Raw genomic sequence first — 14,283 nt, 5'->3', positions numbered from 1 at the left:
CCCCCTTGCTAGCTATCAAACCCATCAATTTATTGAATCAGTGAAAAGCCAGAACTAGTCAATCACAGTGATTTTCTACCAGAATACTTAGAGTGGGCCTGTGAGGCGTGCATCAGCAGGGAACCTTGGGAAACTGATGCAGGGTCCAAGTGGGAGGGAATGTGAGGACGCATGGAAGCTGCATCATGGGTAATGCTTCTGGGTTCATCCTTAGCTGAAACTATTATTAGTTTTTTAGTTATTAGTTATTTCCCCAGTTGTAAGGTGATCTCTATCCACCTACATGGTGTGTGGCTAAATGCACTAAAGCCTTTTGAGATCTGGGCTAGGAAGCTGCCCCAGCAAGACAAAATGTTTTTATATATGTGTACACAGGATTTTAAAGTATTGGTTCCTGTGTCTAGTGATTTTTCACTGGGTTGTTTACACTTTTCCTTCACCCAAAGACCAACCAACCAGCTAAAGCCATTGATCTGCTCCTTAATGAAATCAGAAGCGTCTCCTTTTCCCTGCTCCCCTAACCTTTATTGATGTTAAGTGCGTTCATTTTATTCCCCATTCTCTCTCCTCAGTTCTTCGTTAGTGTTTTTTATTGATTTTCCTTGGACTGTAGTATTGTTGAAGCCTGGGCTGGAAATCCTCTGCTCCTCCATTACCCAGCATTGTATCTGTTAATGCTGCTGGCAGCATGTTACCCAAGGAAGCTTCATTTCACGTTGGTGCCATTGCGCTTATGGATTTTTCTGGCCTCATTTTTTTATCAGGTGGTAAAATGTTGCCCTAGGGAATCTTCACCAGAAGACGTGCAAATTGTAAGCTCTGTGCATGCCTAGGCCACTGGTGGCAGCAGTATAGACCCAATACGTGCATTACAGGCCGAAGTAGTGACCGAAACGGCGCTGTTCGTGGCCCATTGGAATCCGTACATCATGAGCCTAGCTCATTACTGGTGTAACTCCACTGGCATCATCAGCAATGAATTTGGCCCTACTGTGCTAAAACAATCTGATTGATCTGCCTTAGAGGCTCTCGTGTACGGAGGTGCAAGCCATGGAGGATCGATCTTAAGAGCTGTGGCATCCGGGAGTGATAACACGCGCGTAAGCTGCATCTTTGCATAACTAGATCCTTTCTGCCAGGAGCTAGGAAATGAAGTCGTCTTATGAATAAGCCTGCAGGGTCTTGGGTACACACTGCATATTCAAAGGAGCATGCAGGGCGCGTGAGCACCTCTGAAAATGTATTCTCACATGCCTGTAAGAACATGCACCCAATGTAGCTCCATCAGTTAGATTGAGGCACAAGGGCCTACAAACTCCAACCCAACAAGCACCCGTGCCCACAGTCAGGTGAGAAGGTAGGGTTGCATCCATGGAACAAAAGGAGCAACCTTAGCGAATGCAGCATAGGGATGCCGGGTTTGGTGTTTTATCGTGGATGGAATGATTCTTTCAATGAAAAGCAGCTCTCTTTCCTGGGCACACACAGGCTCCTCCAGCTGCCATCTGTGGAGACAAGGACAGAAAGATGAGCTACCAGCCACAAAAACAGAGTATGTGGGAGAGAAGGGGTTCTTGTAGTGCTCCCCCGACTGCAGTACAACAGCAGCCAATCGTAGTGATGGTGTTCAGGGTGCTAATCACCAGCCTAACCTGTCGGCAGCCATGGCTGGTCCCATCCACTAGCACAATCCCAGGGGAGGGCAGAGGATGGTGGTTGAGAAGGACTTGCTTATATTGGCAGTGATGGATGGTGATGGCGGAGGCAGAAGGACAAGTACCTCATGCCCTGGCTTTACAGATGGAGAATTCTGGGCACATGTTGCTAGGTCCTTGGTCAGATGAGGAGAGCTAGCCACGGATGCTACACGCCAGGCAAATGCTGGGGGTGCAGCTGCTGGGAAGAAAGCCACAAAGCTCTGAAGTGATGTCTGACCATTCTAGCCCCAGAGCAGAACCTGCCTTCTTAAGGCTTCGAATGGTTTTTCAGACTTTATCTTGTGGTCTCCGCTCTCTCTGCCTGAGCATTTTCACTTATACAAATCCAACCAGTTCTCTCTGAGGGAGCACTACATTGCTGCTCCTGATGGAAAAACGTACACTAAGATCATTCACTCCCAAGCAAATCCTTACGGGAGTGCATTCTTCTCTGGGATCTAGCAGAAGAATTCACATGGGGGTCTAGTTAGTGACTCTTGGGGGTTAGTTTATGCCCATAAAGTGCCCAAAACTCCCTGTGAGACGATTGGAAATTTTACTCTTATAGTTCTTATCTGCAATATCACTAGCATCTACTTTTTAAAAAAATCGTATTTCTTATCCTGGCAACCAGTGTCTCTTATTTCTCCATAATTTGGACAGATCCTGCCCCCCTCCCCCCACTCCCCCCCCCGCCCCACCATTCCAGTCACTAGGACATATTCAGCTGTATAAAATGTGTGAATCACATCTAGCCAAGCCATCGTTTCTACAGAGCGCCTTTCCTCTAAGCAGCCATTTCACCAACATTAGAATTCGTTTACCCATTTTGATGCACTGGCTCAACGGGGGACTTTGATCCAGATTCTCAAAGGTATGGAAGTTAGGAGCCTACATACCTTTGCAGATCTGGCCTTTCTTGTGAGGTAACTCCCTGCTCTCCATGTGTCAGTATATAATGCCTGCATCTGTCATTTTCACTCCATGCATCTGAAGAAGTGGGTTTTTTACCCACGAAAGCTTATGCCCAAATAAATCTGTTAGTCTTTAAGGTGCCCCTGGACTCCTGGTTGTTTCTTCCAATGTCAGTATAAAGGGAAATTCACTAAATCTAAATTCCCCAGGACTGGGTTCAGTGCTTCTTTCCAGATTCCTTATAGCAAAGGGGGAGAGGGATAGAGAATAGGATCACGTGCAGGAAAGAGCATAAGGCTAGAGGGAGGAGTGAAAGGAATCTACTGCACTGCAACCACAAGGAAAAGGGTAAAAAAAGATCATGGGCCGTGGTATATTTTTAACCCCTCACAGCAGCATTGCTGGTTGAAAGCTGCATTGCACCGTTTTTCCTCACGGGGGAGCCAGAGAATTAAAAAAAAAAGATGGTACAGTAAATACTTTAAAAAATAATCTATCCCTGAGATCTGTGGTAGCTCAGTGCTTGTCCCTATCTGTGCATAAGTGTTGGACTGCGGCAGGGTAATCGCCTCCGTTTCTGCTCTCTCTAAAGGGAGTTTTATCCCGCCGAGGCATTCCTGGTGGATTTTCCACCTTCCAAAGGGGATGCCTTCCAGCACACACACCTGGCCAGCAAACGCAGCTTTGAACAGCTCTATTGTGCCTGCGACTTTCCGAGTCTCCTTTGTCAGAATAAAAAGCGACAAAGAGTCCTGTGGCACCTTATAGACTAACAGAAGTATTGGAGCATAAGCTTTCGGGGGTGAATACCCACTTCGTCAGACGCATGACGGAGTCTGCTTTGTCAGAGTGACCTTCGCTGGCTGAGGACAGCTGACCTTAGTGTCTCTCGCTTCCTCCCCTAGGGCCTGAGTGTTAGGAGAGCCCTTTGGGGGGCGGGGGCGAGTGGAACTGGGAACCCAGCCCAAGTTTCTCACCTGATAGCACTGTGCGCACAGGGTCACTGATAACATTTACAGGTGTCCCAGGTAGCCAGGGAGATCAGGATTGCAATTGTGGGGTCCTGGAGGCGGGTGATTAATTGTATCAGCAGTGCACTGAACCCCACAGGCCACCTGTTCAGGTACTTGCATGGCCCTTGTCTCTGTAGTATCTGAGGCCCAGCTCCTCCAGGCATTTAGTGCTTCCCAAGTATTAGAAGAAACCACAGCAGTGCCTTCCTCCTCCCCCCACCATCCCCCTTGCACTCTCTCCCCCTTTCCCCTGCTGGAGGAGTGAACCCCAAATAGGATTTTCCCCCCTTCTTCACACCCAGCCTGAAACCTGTCCCCACACTCATTCAAAGCCCTAGTGTCAGGATGCACCTCCCTTACAGGCACTGGTTTTGGACCCCGCTGTCCAGCACGTGGTCCCGGATGGCACAAGCTGAGGGGGCTCTGGAAGACAGATGGGCATACTCAGGGTGATAGATGATCCTTGCCACCAAGCGCTGCCCCTCTGGGGAGCTGGTCCCACCCCCTGCTTGTGTGCCCGGCTGCACGGCATACGCTGAGGATTTGCTGAGAAAAGAAAAGTGGGGGGGGGTTATGCAAGGCAGCAACCCGATGCATCATTGCTAGCGGACTGCTGACGTCTAGGTTTGGCCAGGTAGCACAACTTCCATGGGCCAAAGACAGACAAGATGGGATGGGCTTGCGGTGAAGATGCTGGACTGAGACCCAGGAGATCTGGGTTGGATTCCTGGCTCTGCCACAGACACTCTGTGACATCCTGGGCCAGTCACTTAGGGCCAGATTTCCAAAGATATTTAGGTGTCTATTAGTGGGAGTCTGGCACTTTTGAAACACCAGTAGCCACCTAGATGCATCTTTAGACACGTCAACTTGGAAAATCTGGCCTTTAAAACTCTCTGGCCCAGATCCTCAAAGACTCCTAATGGCCACTGAAATGAAAGGGCCTTAGGAGCCTAAATATCTGTTTCAGGATCTGCCCCTCTACGCTTCAGTTCCTATCAATGACATTTTCTGTGTTCCAGCCTTTTGTCTACACCTCAAGGAAGAGACTGCTATCAGTGTATGTGCTATGCCCAGCGGAATGAGCCCTCATCTCTGCTCAAGCCTCTAGGTCCTAAACAAACTGCAAGGATCTTTGGGCACAAACGGCACATCCCCGTAACTAGGGCCTGACCTAATCCAGCAGGAAATTCAGGGCAAAGACCTAAGACTGGCAGATGAGACGAAGCTGATGACCCTGTGTGCTCATTGAAACAGGATGGGATGGTACATGCAGTGTCCTGGTTATATTTCTGTCGGGGTAATTACCACCTTCCCTCCTTGTAATGCCTTGCAGTATTGGTAAGAAACGGCATTCTTTGCTTTGCTTCCTGGCCTACGTGCCGCTGCCACCTTCCATTATGAAACTGGCAGTGGCGTGGAATGTGCTACCTATGTACAGTATGGAAATGCTCTGACAGCCTTCAAGATAAATGGTGCTACATCAAGGTCATAGGCATGCGCACGGGGTGTGCCGGGTGTGCCCCGGCACACCCTAATGCCCTGAGCTCTGTCTGGGAAGGCTGCTCCTCCCCCCTCCCCTCCTCAGCTGTTTGCCGGGCAGGCTCAAATCAACTGCTTCCTGTCTCCCTGCTCCGGCAGGGGCTGAGTGAGTCACACACATACACACACAAAAAAAGCCTTAGGGTTAGGTGTGGGCGGGAGTGCAGGGCTATCAGCCCCTGCTTGCCTAGGGCTGCCCCGCACCTCTTGGGCTGGTGGCCATGGCGTCCACGTGTATGGCTGCTCCCTGCCAGCCAGGCTCCACTCCGGCCACAGTAGGCAGCAGGTGACCCAAAGGAGCCCAGCTAGGCTAGGGCTGGGTGCAGTGGGCAGGGCCGGCTCCAGGGTTTTGGCCGCCCCAAGCAGCCAAAAAAAAAAAAAAAAGCCGCGATCGCGATCTGCGGCGGCAATTCGGCGGAAGGTCCTTCGCTCCGAGCGGGAGTGAGGGACCCTCTGCCCAATTGCTGCCGAATAGCTGGACCTGCCCCCCCTCTCCGGAGTGGCCACCCCAAGCACCTGCTTGGTAAGCTGGTGCCTGGAGCCGGCCCTGGCAGTGGGAGAAACTCCAGATACCGGCAGGAGCCATGCGGGGGTGGGGGAAGAGAAGCCCCAGATGGGGCTGGACCCACGTGGGGGGAGGGAGTGGGGGTGGAGGAGAAGCCTGGACCCCGGCAGGAGCTGCACTGGCGGGGTGGGGGGAGAAGCCTGGACCCGAGCAGGAGCTGCACCGGGGGGGAGGGGAGAGAAGCCCGGACCCTGGCAGGAGCTGCACTGGCAGGGTGGGGGGAGAAGCCTGGACCCGAGCAGGAGCTGCACTGGGGGGGAGGGGAGAGAAGCCCGGACCCTGGCAGGAGCTGCACTGGAGTGGGGGGCGGAGGAACCACACTGGGGCAGGGAGGAGAAGCCCTGGACCCTGGCAGAAGATGTGGGGTTGAAGTCCCCATCTCGGGTGCCCCAGCCACCCTAGTGGCAAAAGTTGCAGGGCTGAAGCCCTGAGCCCACTCTGTGTGGAGCTGGCCTGAGCCCCTCTGTCTCCCATCCCACCTGTGGAGCTGGGGCTGCGTGCTTCTGCGGGGCAGTGTTTGGCTCCGTGGGGAGGCTAGGACCCTCATCTCATGGTAAGGGGTCATGGCCAGGGGGTTTGGATAAGGGGTGGGGGCAGTCAGGGGACAGGGAGCAGGGTGGGTTGGATAGGGGGTGGGATCCCGGGGGGATGGTTAGGGGCAGAAGGTCTCTGGAGGGGGCAGTCAGGGAGCAGGGGGGGTTGGATGGGTCATGGGAGTCCCATGGTCTGTCAGGGGGCAGGGGGTGGATAGGGGTCAGGGCAGGCAGGGGACAGGGAGCAAGGAAGGTCCTGGGGGGGCAATTGGGGAGGGTCTTTGGAGGCGGTGGTCAGGGGACAAGGAGCTGGGGGGTTGGATGAGTCAGGAGTTCTGGGGGGGGCTGTCAGGAGGCAGGAGTTGGAGAGGGGTTAGGGGAGGCAGGGAGCAGAGGGGGTTGTATGGGTCAGGAGTTCTGGGGTGGGCCTGTCAGGGGGTGGGGAGCGGTTGGATAGGCGTGGCAGTCCTGGGCATCTGTCTAGGGGCAGGGATGTGCATAAGGGTCGGGGCAGTCAGGGGACTGGTAGGGGGTAGGGTCCTAGGGGGGCAGTCAGGGGACAAGGAGCAGGGAGGCTTAGATAGGAGGAGGAGTTCTGGGGGGCAGTTAAGGGCAGGGGTCCCAGGAGGTGGTAGGGGACAAGGAGCAGGGGGGGTTGGGGATTCTGAGGGGGGCGGGAAGTAGGAGGGAGTGGATGGGGGCAGGATGGGGGTGGGGCTAGGGCAGGGTGGGGCTCCCTGGGTGCACACCCTAATGAAACGGGCTGCGCATGCCTATGATCAAGGTACAATATTATCTATCATCAGCTTGGCCTAGAGCAACTGATGTGGCTTATTGGCACATTCATCACATTAGCTCTCCCTGTCTCACCTCCACAGCTGGGTCCATGTATCGGTTTTCAGACTGCGGGCACCCGTGTTCTCTCACTCCCTTGCCCTTCTGTTGTGCTAGCGGTATCCATAGAACTTCCTTCCCCTGATTAAAATGAGCCAGGATCTCACCGACACGCACCTGGTTGTGACACAACTTGCCATGCACAACACCCAGCCCTCTGAGATCAGGCTTCCGGCACATGCTGGGTCTCCGTTCTTCCGCTCTGCGGCTTGCCATGGCCACGGTGCATCGGTGTCACCTCCAGGCACCGAGGAGCAAGTGCCATAATCTAATGGGAATCAGGTGGAAACCAGTGTCAATGGTCCTATATATTACAGTAGCGCCTGTATTATATACATATACAAATTGAGATGCGGCTCCCTGTTGCACCAGGTGTTGTACACACACAGAATGTGCCTTCGTCTACGCACCCAAGTGGCACCGGTTTATCAGGTTGTTAAACTGGTTTAGTTAAACTGGCTCACAGCCCCATGTGGACACATTTTGCTTTAACTTCATGCAATTTTTTTTGACTGGATGAAGCCAAATCAGAATGAGCCACTCAAGTTGAAATGCTGACCTTCTCTACATACTAATTTAGATCCAATTAGAGCAACCCCCTGTGTTGACACTCCTATTTCAGTTTAAGAGTGGCTTATTTCAGCTCAGCTTAAATCTGGTCTTAAATCGATTTCGGGGCTTGTCTACATGATGGAGCCTTTGCTGGTACAGCTCTGCTGGCAAGGCCCCGTAGTGGAGATGCAGGATGGGCCCACAAAAGTAGTTCTGCCGGCACAGCCGCACCACTTCCCTGAACAATATCAGCAATGCTCCCAAAGCACTCTTCTCTTAGTATTGTTGTGTCTACACAGGGGTTTTGATGCCACAGCTATGTAGGCCAGGGAGGGTGATTTCCCCCTACACTTGTAGCTATGTTTGCAAAACTTTGTAGCGTAGACCAAGGGTAAACTAACTCAGCATAAGCCTGGTTTAAACCAAAATACAAGTGCCTTTGGCCCTAATGTAATGAAAGTGGTTTCAAATCACACCTGAAGTTAAAACACTGCAGGGAGACAAGGCCTCAGACTGGTGCTAGTTTGTGGGCAGAGCAGGCCTGAGAGACCGTCCCTGCCCCAATGATCTTCCAGACAAAGGGGGAGAGGGAGGAAACGAACATAAACAAGGAACTGTCTGATTCTTCTACGCTGGGCAGGACAGAAAGGAGTTTGGGGGTCATCTCACCAGAGGAGGCCAAAGTTTTTTCATGCGCTCTGTGGAGTTGATGGGCAATAGGACCCTTTTGTTTATTGAGATGGTAAAAGTGGTTTTAGACTCTGGAATGTGGACTCCTTGGAATGTGCTAGGAACTGGCCTGGGGCCAGCGTGGCTGGCGGCTGGAAGAATATGTTTGGGTGATGGCAGGGGAGATTAATATGGAGGATTTGCCATGAAGGAAAAGGGGTGGCTTTCATCTAAAGCCATGGAATTAGATGTAGCTGCTGGGTGGGGTGCAAGTTTGGACTGTTAGGCATGGGTGGGTGGGTGGGTGGGTGGGTGGTTTGGGGGGGGGGGGCACTGTTTGAGAGAAAAGCATGAGCCAGTGGGTGAAGTACTAGTCTGGGACTTGGGAGAGCCTGGTTCAAGTCCCTGCTTTACCACAAACTTCCCGTGGGACCTTAAGCAAGTCAGTCAGCGTCTCTGGGCCTCGGTTCCCCTTCTGGACAATGGGATCCCAGCCCAGCCCTGCCTTGCAGAGGGGTTGTGAGGAGAAATCCATGAAAGACGGTGAGGCTGGTGACGGGCCATACGAGGGCCTGAGACAGATACTTGTCACTGAGGGAGCAAGCGTCTCCTGTCTCCTCAGCTAGTTCTTATTTACCCTCCTGGGGATCCCTCACCTCACACTGCCAGGGTTTACTGGTGATGTGTGCTCTCCTGAGCTTCGTAGCCAGGCAGGGGCTCGCTCTCCTGGGTGGGGGCGGAGCAATTCTCTCTTCCGCAGCGGCCTGATCCTGTACCACCGCAAGCAAAGGACATTTTCACATTGACTTTAAAGGGATCAGAATCAGGTCCTGGTGCATTCCTCAGCCAGAGGCACATTCCACAGCACCTAGGCATGGGCCAGGCCCTGCTTTTCACACCGGTGCTTAGTGTGTTAAAGGTTCACAGTAACCCGGAAAAAACACGGCACTCCGGTGCCTGCTGTTGAACCAAGGGCTTGGTCTCTGTTTCCTATCCCACTTGCATGCTGCATTCCAGGCCAGGCTAAATCACACAGGCCTCATGACGGCAGAGGGACAGGGCTAGGAAAAACACGCTCACCTCTCACCAGCAAGCTGCCAACGTCCACGGACATTTCGACTTTGTCCCCTGCGCCCTGGTACTCTTGTGCCAATTCGTGCGCCACCGCAGCATTGTTGAGCCTCGCTGATGTTTCAGTGCCACTGACTGCAGCCTGAAGTGCTCCGTGAAGGGACTTGGGCTGCAACAGAAGCAGAGGTGGTAGCGGCAGGGAAATGGCCTCTGCCCAGCTCCTAACCCACTCCCCTTTGGGAACAGATGTCCTCGTTACCCATAATCCACCCTGAATGCATCAGAGGCAGGAAGATCGCTAGAGAGGCAGCCTGTGGTACCTGGCAGACCAGTCTGTGCGACCCCTGGCACGCTGCATCCCAAACATCAGGGGAAATCGATCTGGAAGGTTCTGGATGTTCTGGTCTCAGAACTTGGTTGAGACGATCCAGACATTCCCCCGACAGCAGCATGAAATGCGAACTGCGAAACGGGCCGCCGGGATGCTGAGCGCTCACAACGCCGGCTGCACTCGGCACTTCTCCGAGCCAGGCCCGTCAGAGCACCGGACAGATAGTGACAGACAACGGCACCCACAGGATCTCTCTGAGCCGGTTTGAATGAGCCAGGCCAATAAAGGGGGAGGAGGGGACATGGTGTACGGGGAGGTTATGGTGATTTTTATCCCTTTCATCACCTGCTCCTGTAATGTACTGTATGGCTCTGGCCTTCTATTCTGATCCCTCTGGCAGATAAATGCCTCAAAATATACTCCTACAGTGTGAGTGGCCAAAGTCACTTAGGGGCTGTTATGTCCCACTGAATTTTACTGAGACTTTGACTTCTTAGGGCCAGATTGCAATGTTGGGTGCCTAAATACCTTTGTCAAATAGGCACCTAATAGAATTTTCAAAAGTGCCTAAGCACCTGGGCTTGAAATCAATTGGGGTTCGGCGCCTAGTGCTTTTGAACACCTTGCTAGGTGCCTAGCTCCATCTTTAGGTGCCTAAATACCTTTAAAAATCTGGCTCCTGGTGTCTGTCACTTTGAACATAGGAGTCTAAGTCTTAGTGAAAATCTCCTATGGCATTTAGACGCCTCTGAAAGTTTTACCCTGTAGCAAAATCTAAGGCATCACTAATATGAGTTAATTCATGTGGTCATTTTTTATTTATTAGTACAGTACTTTTAATCATAATCAAGCTAGGAAATGTAATCAGTCCTAGGAAGTGAAATACTGTAGTTTGGCTTGTCATTTCTTTGCGGTGTGCGCTGAGGGCGCTGAGAGCGACAGTGAATTTGTTAGGATTTGCTAAGTGTGTTGATGGTCGTGGGCAGACGCTCTGGGTCTGGGATAGTGCTGGGTGAGACAGCTGCTCTGGGATTTCCTTGTTTTTTAGTTACGGCGGTGTTCTGAGGTAATAGATCAGGCTCCAGCCTTCACAGCGGGCCCTTTTGTCAATAATCAGCCAAATCAAAGCCCTGGCCCAAACTCTGGGACAGTCCAGATGTGACCTTTGTGACGCAGCGTTACTACTTTTTAATCCATTTAAGCCACATGGCTAAATCTCAGCTCCATGCAATTGGATAAGAGGAAGGGGAGTAGGAAAGGAGAGAGAGGAATACACACCACGTTATTCCCACCTCTAATTTTCCTAGTGTAACCTGTTTGCCAATGTAAGGTCTTCAGGGTGTGGATTGCCATGGGCACGCAGGGGCGAAAGAAAATGCAGGCCTGTTATTTACCAGGCTGCACGTGGCAATAGACTATATTGGTAAGGGATGCAAGGAGAGTATGGGTCACGATGCAAACTGCAGACACACACACACACACAACTAAAATTAATCAATTTAACGTTTTATTGGGGATAATTACAAGGGTAAGGGAGCAGCATTTGATTAGCTAATAGAGTTAATGAAACTTAAAACACACAATGACTAAAATATCTACTAACAATATTTATAAACAAAGATGCAGCATTTAGTAATAACTGATACTTACAAATACAAACCAACGCATAACGACCGGCAAACGTAGACACTCTGTTTGAAACACGTGAGCTGAGAGAGAGGCTTCGAGGTGATCAGGCTCGGTTACGGGTGTACACAGGATACACAGGATTCGTTTTTCTTTCTCCTCTCCCTGCCTGCACATGGCAGGCAGGCCCATAAAGTACCAAGTATGACATCATAGAAGTGTCATAGGGGACGGGGCCCAAAACCTGTTTGTGTTCGTTTCTGATTGGCACAAGCAAAGTTTACACCAAGTAGGGGAGCAGGTGCCTCAAAGTCTGGCTTCGCCCCCAAAAGGTGAGGAAATGCATATTGTTTTAGAATGCGTGCAACACTGAATGACAAAAGAAGAGGCCAGGGCAATACCGGTATGGGCAAGTTTTACAGGATGCAGACAGGAACTCATCTCAACACAGGGCAGAGGCTGGTTGACCTGTGTGTATGCATTGTCAGTGCAGATCACAAGAGAAAGAGAGCTGGCACAGAACCTGAACATGTCTGCAGACTTCAGGGATGATGAATTTTTGTGGAGACGAATGTCCGTACATTGTGTGTTCAGGAAAGGTGGCTGTGTCCACTAAGGATGTTGTACTGGTTCTGATCAAATACGAACCTGACTGAACACTTGATCGAAGACGCTTGTTTGAGCTTTGGGTTTGTTTGGGTCATTTTCCTGCCCTTCTGCACCTCACAAAGTAGAAGGCCTGGGATTCTTATCAGGATCACAACTCCTACCGCATTTCTGAGCCAGGGGCTCTCAGAAGATTTGCAGCCAAATTGATGAAGCTTCCCAAAATTGGGGAGTCTGCCCACCACTACTGTCAACACAGTGGCAAGACTCCGGTTGTGTGATGAGCCAGCATTGTGAAATACACCAGGCCTCAATGCCAGCACAGCCAAGCCCTGGTAGCTCTTGTTCAGGGCACTCCTACCAAACGCACCAGCGATCTGCAACAGAGAGGGAACAGAATGAGTTCCAGACTGGTCCTCCCGCTGGTGGGTTGGGGGTGGATTTCCCCTGTGCTCAGAACAAGGTTGGGCTTTATCTTAAAAATAAAATGTATTTTGATGCTGCCTCTACAGCCCTGGAAACCAACGCCCTTGATTTATCGAAAGCCTGGGCAGCAGCAAGGCTACCTTTCCACATGGTGTGCCCGCTGCTGTGCCAGGACTACGTGGCGGCATGTGGTAAGAGTTCATTCACCACGGCCCATCAGTCCGTGACCTCTCCGCTAAGCCACCAGCGGGAATCCCAGTCAGAGCCAATGGTGAGGCTGGGTTTCATCATGTAGACGTGCAGGTCCATTAGGAACTGGGTGTGGGAGCACATCTGAAAGCCGATCCCTACCAACTGGTCTTTCCAGCCAGCTCTCTGTATTACTCAACCCCTTCGTGACTTTTCTTCTCCTTATCACTCTTGGTTTGTGCTCTGCTGAGCTCTATACCGCCTGCTCCCATCCAGCGATTGAGGTCTTTAACCCGAGCAACTGCTGAACTCTGATGAACCGAGAGAGCAGAATTCCACTCTTGTCCATCCTGACTCCTGATCAGAATCTAACCCACTTTGTACTTTCTGCAAGAACTTTATTGACTTTGCAGTGAAAGTCAACTGAGTTTAGAAACCGCGCAACAGTGGAAGGCCTGTGGACTCCTTCATGTAGCTAGCTGAGGTCAGCCCTACAAGCCCCCTCCTCCAACACAGTCAACCTAGTGTTGATCTCAACTAGCTGCACGGAGTAAAATGCCCAGTGCCTTGCCTCTGGGATTTCACAGCAAGATAGCGATCTCCATGCAAAACCTCCCATTTTGTGCTGTGAAGATATAGCCCCAGACTTGGATCAACACTCAGCAGGGCCGGCTCTAGGCACCAGCAAAACAAGCTGGTGCTTGGGGTGGCACATTTTTAGGGGCCAGAATGCCGCCCCTAAAAATGTGCCCCGGCCGCCCTAGCTCACCTCCGCTGCTGCTGCCACAGCGCGCGAAACAGCTGATTCACGCGCCGCTACTCGCCCTCCCTCCCAGGCTCTCAAACCTGGGAGGGAGGGGGAGATCCCGAGTGGCCGTGGCGCAGCGCCGCTTCTCCCCCTCCCTCCCTCCCTCCTAGGTTTGAGAGCCTGGGGGGAGGAGGCAGGGCTGGGGATTTGGGGAAGGGGTGGAGTTGAGGGGGGGCCGGGGGCAGGGTAATTAAATAAGGCGGGGGGGGGAATTGTTTTTGCTTTGGGCGGCAAAAATCCTAGAGCCGGCCCTGACACTCAGCCCCAGTTTGTGAACCTGGCCTGGGTTCTCAGCTCACCCACATCCTACTACTTAGCCGCTTCACTTTCCGCCTTAGCAATACGTCCAAGTGGGGGGAAGAGTTTTGGGTGGGCTCCGCTGCTGTCAGAGGTGTGGTTGCAGCTTGGGTAGATATACCCACGCTAGCTTTGATCTGGCCAGTGCAGCTAACAATAGCAGTGAAGACTCAGAGGCGTGGGCTAGAAACACAGTACATACCCAGGGGTCCCGGCAGGCTTGTAGCTGGGCTGAAGGTCATGCCACTGTCGTTCCTGGTAATTTTAGCCATGCTAGCTAGCATGGGTGTGCCCACCCGAGCTGCCATCACACCTCCGATCGCAGGGAGGACGCACTGCCACAGGCAGTCTGGAAAGTGGACCAGCCCTGCCAGGGCCATAATTAGCTGCCTCTCAGCTGGAGGGGGCGGGACTAATGGGGTCATGTGACAGCCTGGTAAACACCTGGGCTTTAAAAGGGCAGAGGGCTCAGTGTGGGGAGGAACCACAGGGAGCGTGTGGGCTGCTGTGGCAGGTCCTGAAGCGGGATCTGGAAGGGCTCCCGAGAAG

General features: G+C 52.2%; 1 long non-coding RNA gene across 3 annotated transcripts in view; it reads right to left on the bottom strand.

Annotated features, from left to right (window-relative positions):
* Window positions 1–1,425: 1,425 nt before the first annotated feature.
* The window catches only part of LOC128825554 (uncharacterized), a 42,338-nt gene continuing 29,480 nt past the window's right edge, over window positions 1,426–14,283 (bottom strand). For all 3 annotated transcript variants that reach the window (XR_008442688.1, XR_008442689.1, XR_008442690.1), the window contains 3 exons: window positions 9,461–12,391; window positions 7,277–7,427; window positions 1,426–1,505 (listed from right to left, as the gene is read on the bottom strand). This is a non-coding gene — a long non-coding RNA (uncharacterized LOC128825554). The remainder of the gene's footprint in view (window positions 1,506–7,276; window positions 7,428–9,460; window positions 12,392–14,283) is intronic.

The sequence above is a fragment of the Malaclemys terrapin genome, chromosome 18 (assembly GCF_027887155.1).
Source record: "Malaclemys terrapin pileata isolate rMalTer1 chromosome 18, rMalTer1.hap1, whole genome shotgun sequence".
Lineage (NCBI taxonomy): Eukaryota > Metazoa > Chordata > Testudines > Emydidae > Malaclemys > Malaclemys terrapin.
This window is presented reverse-complemented; position numbering and strand designations above follow the sequence as displayed.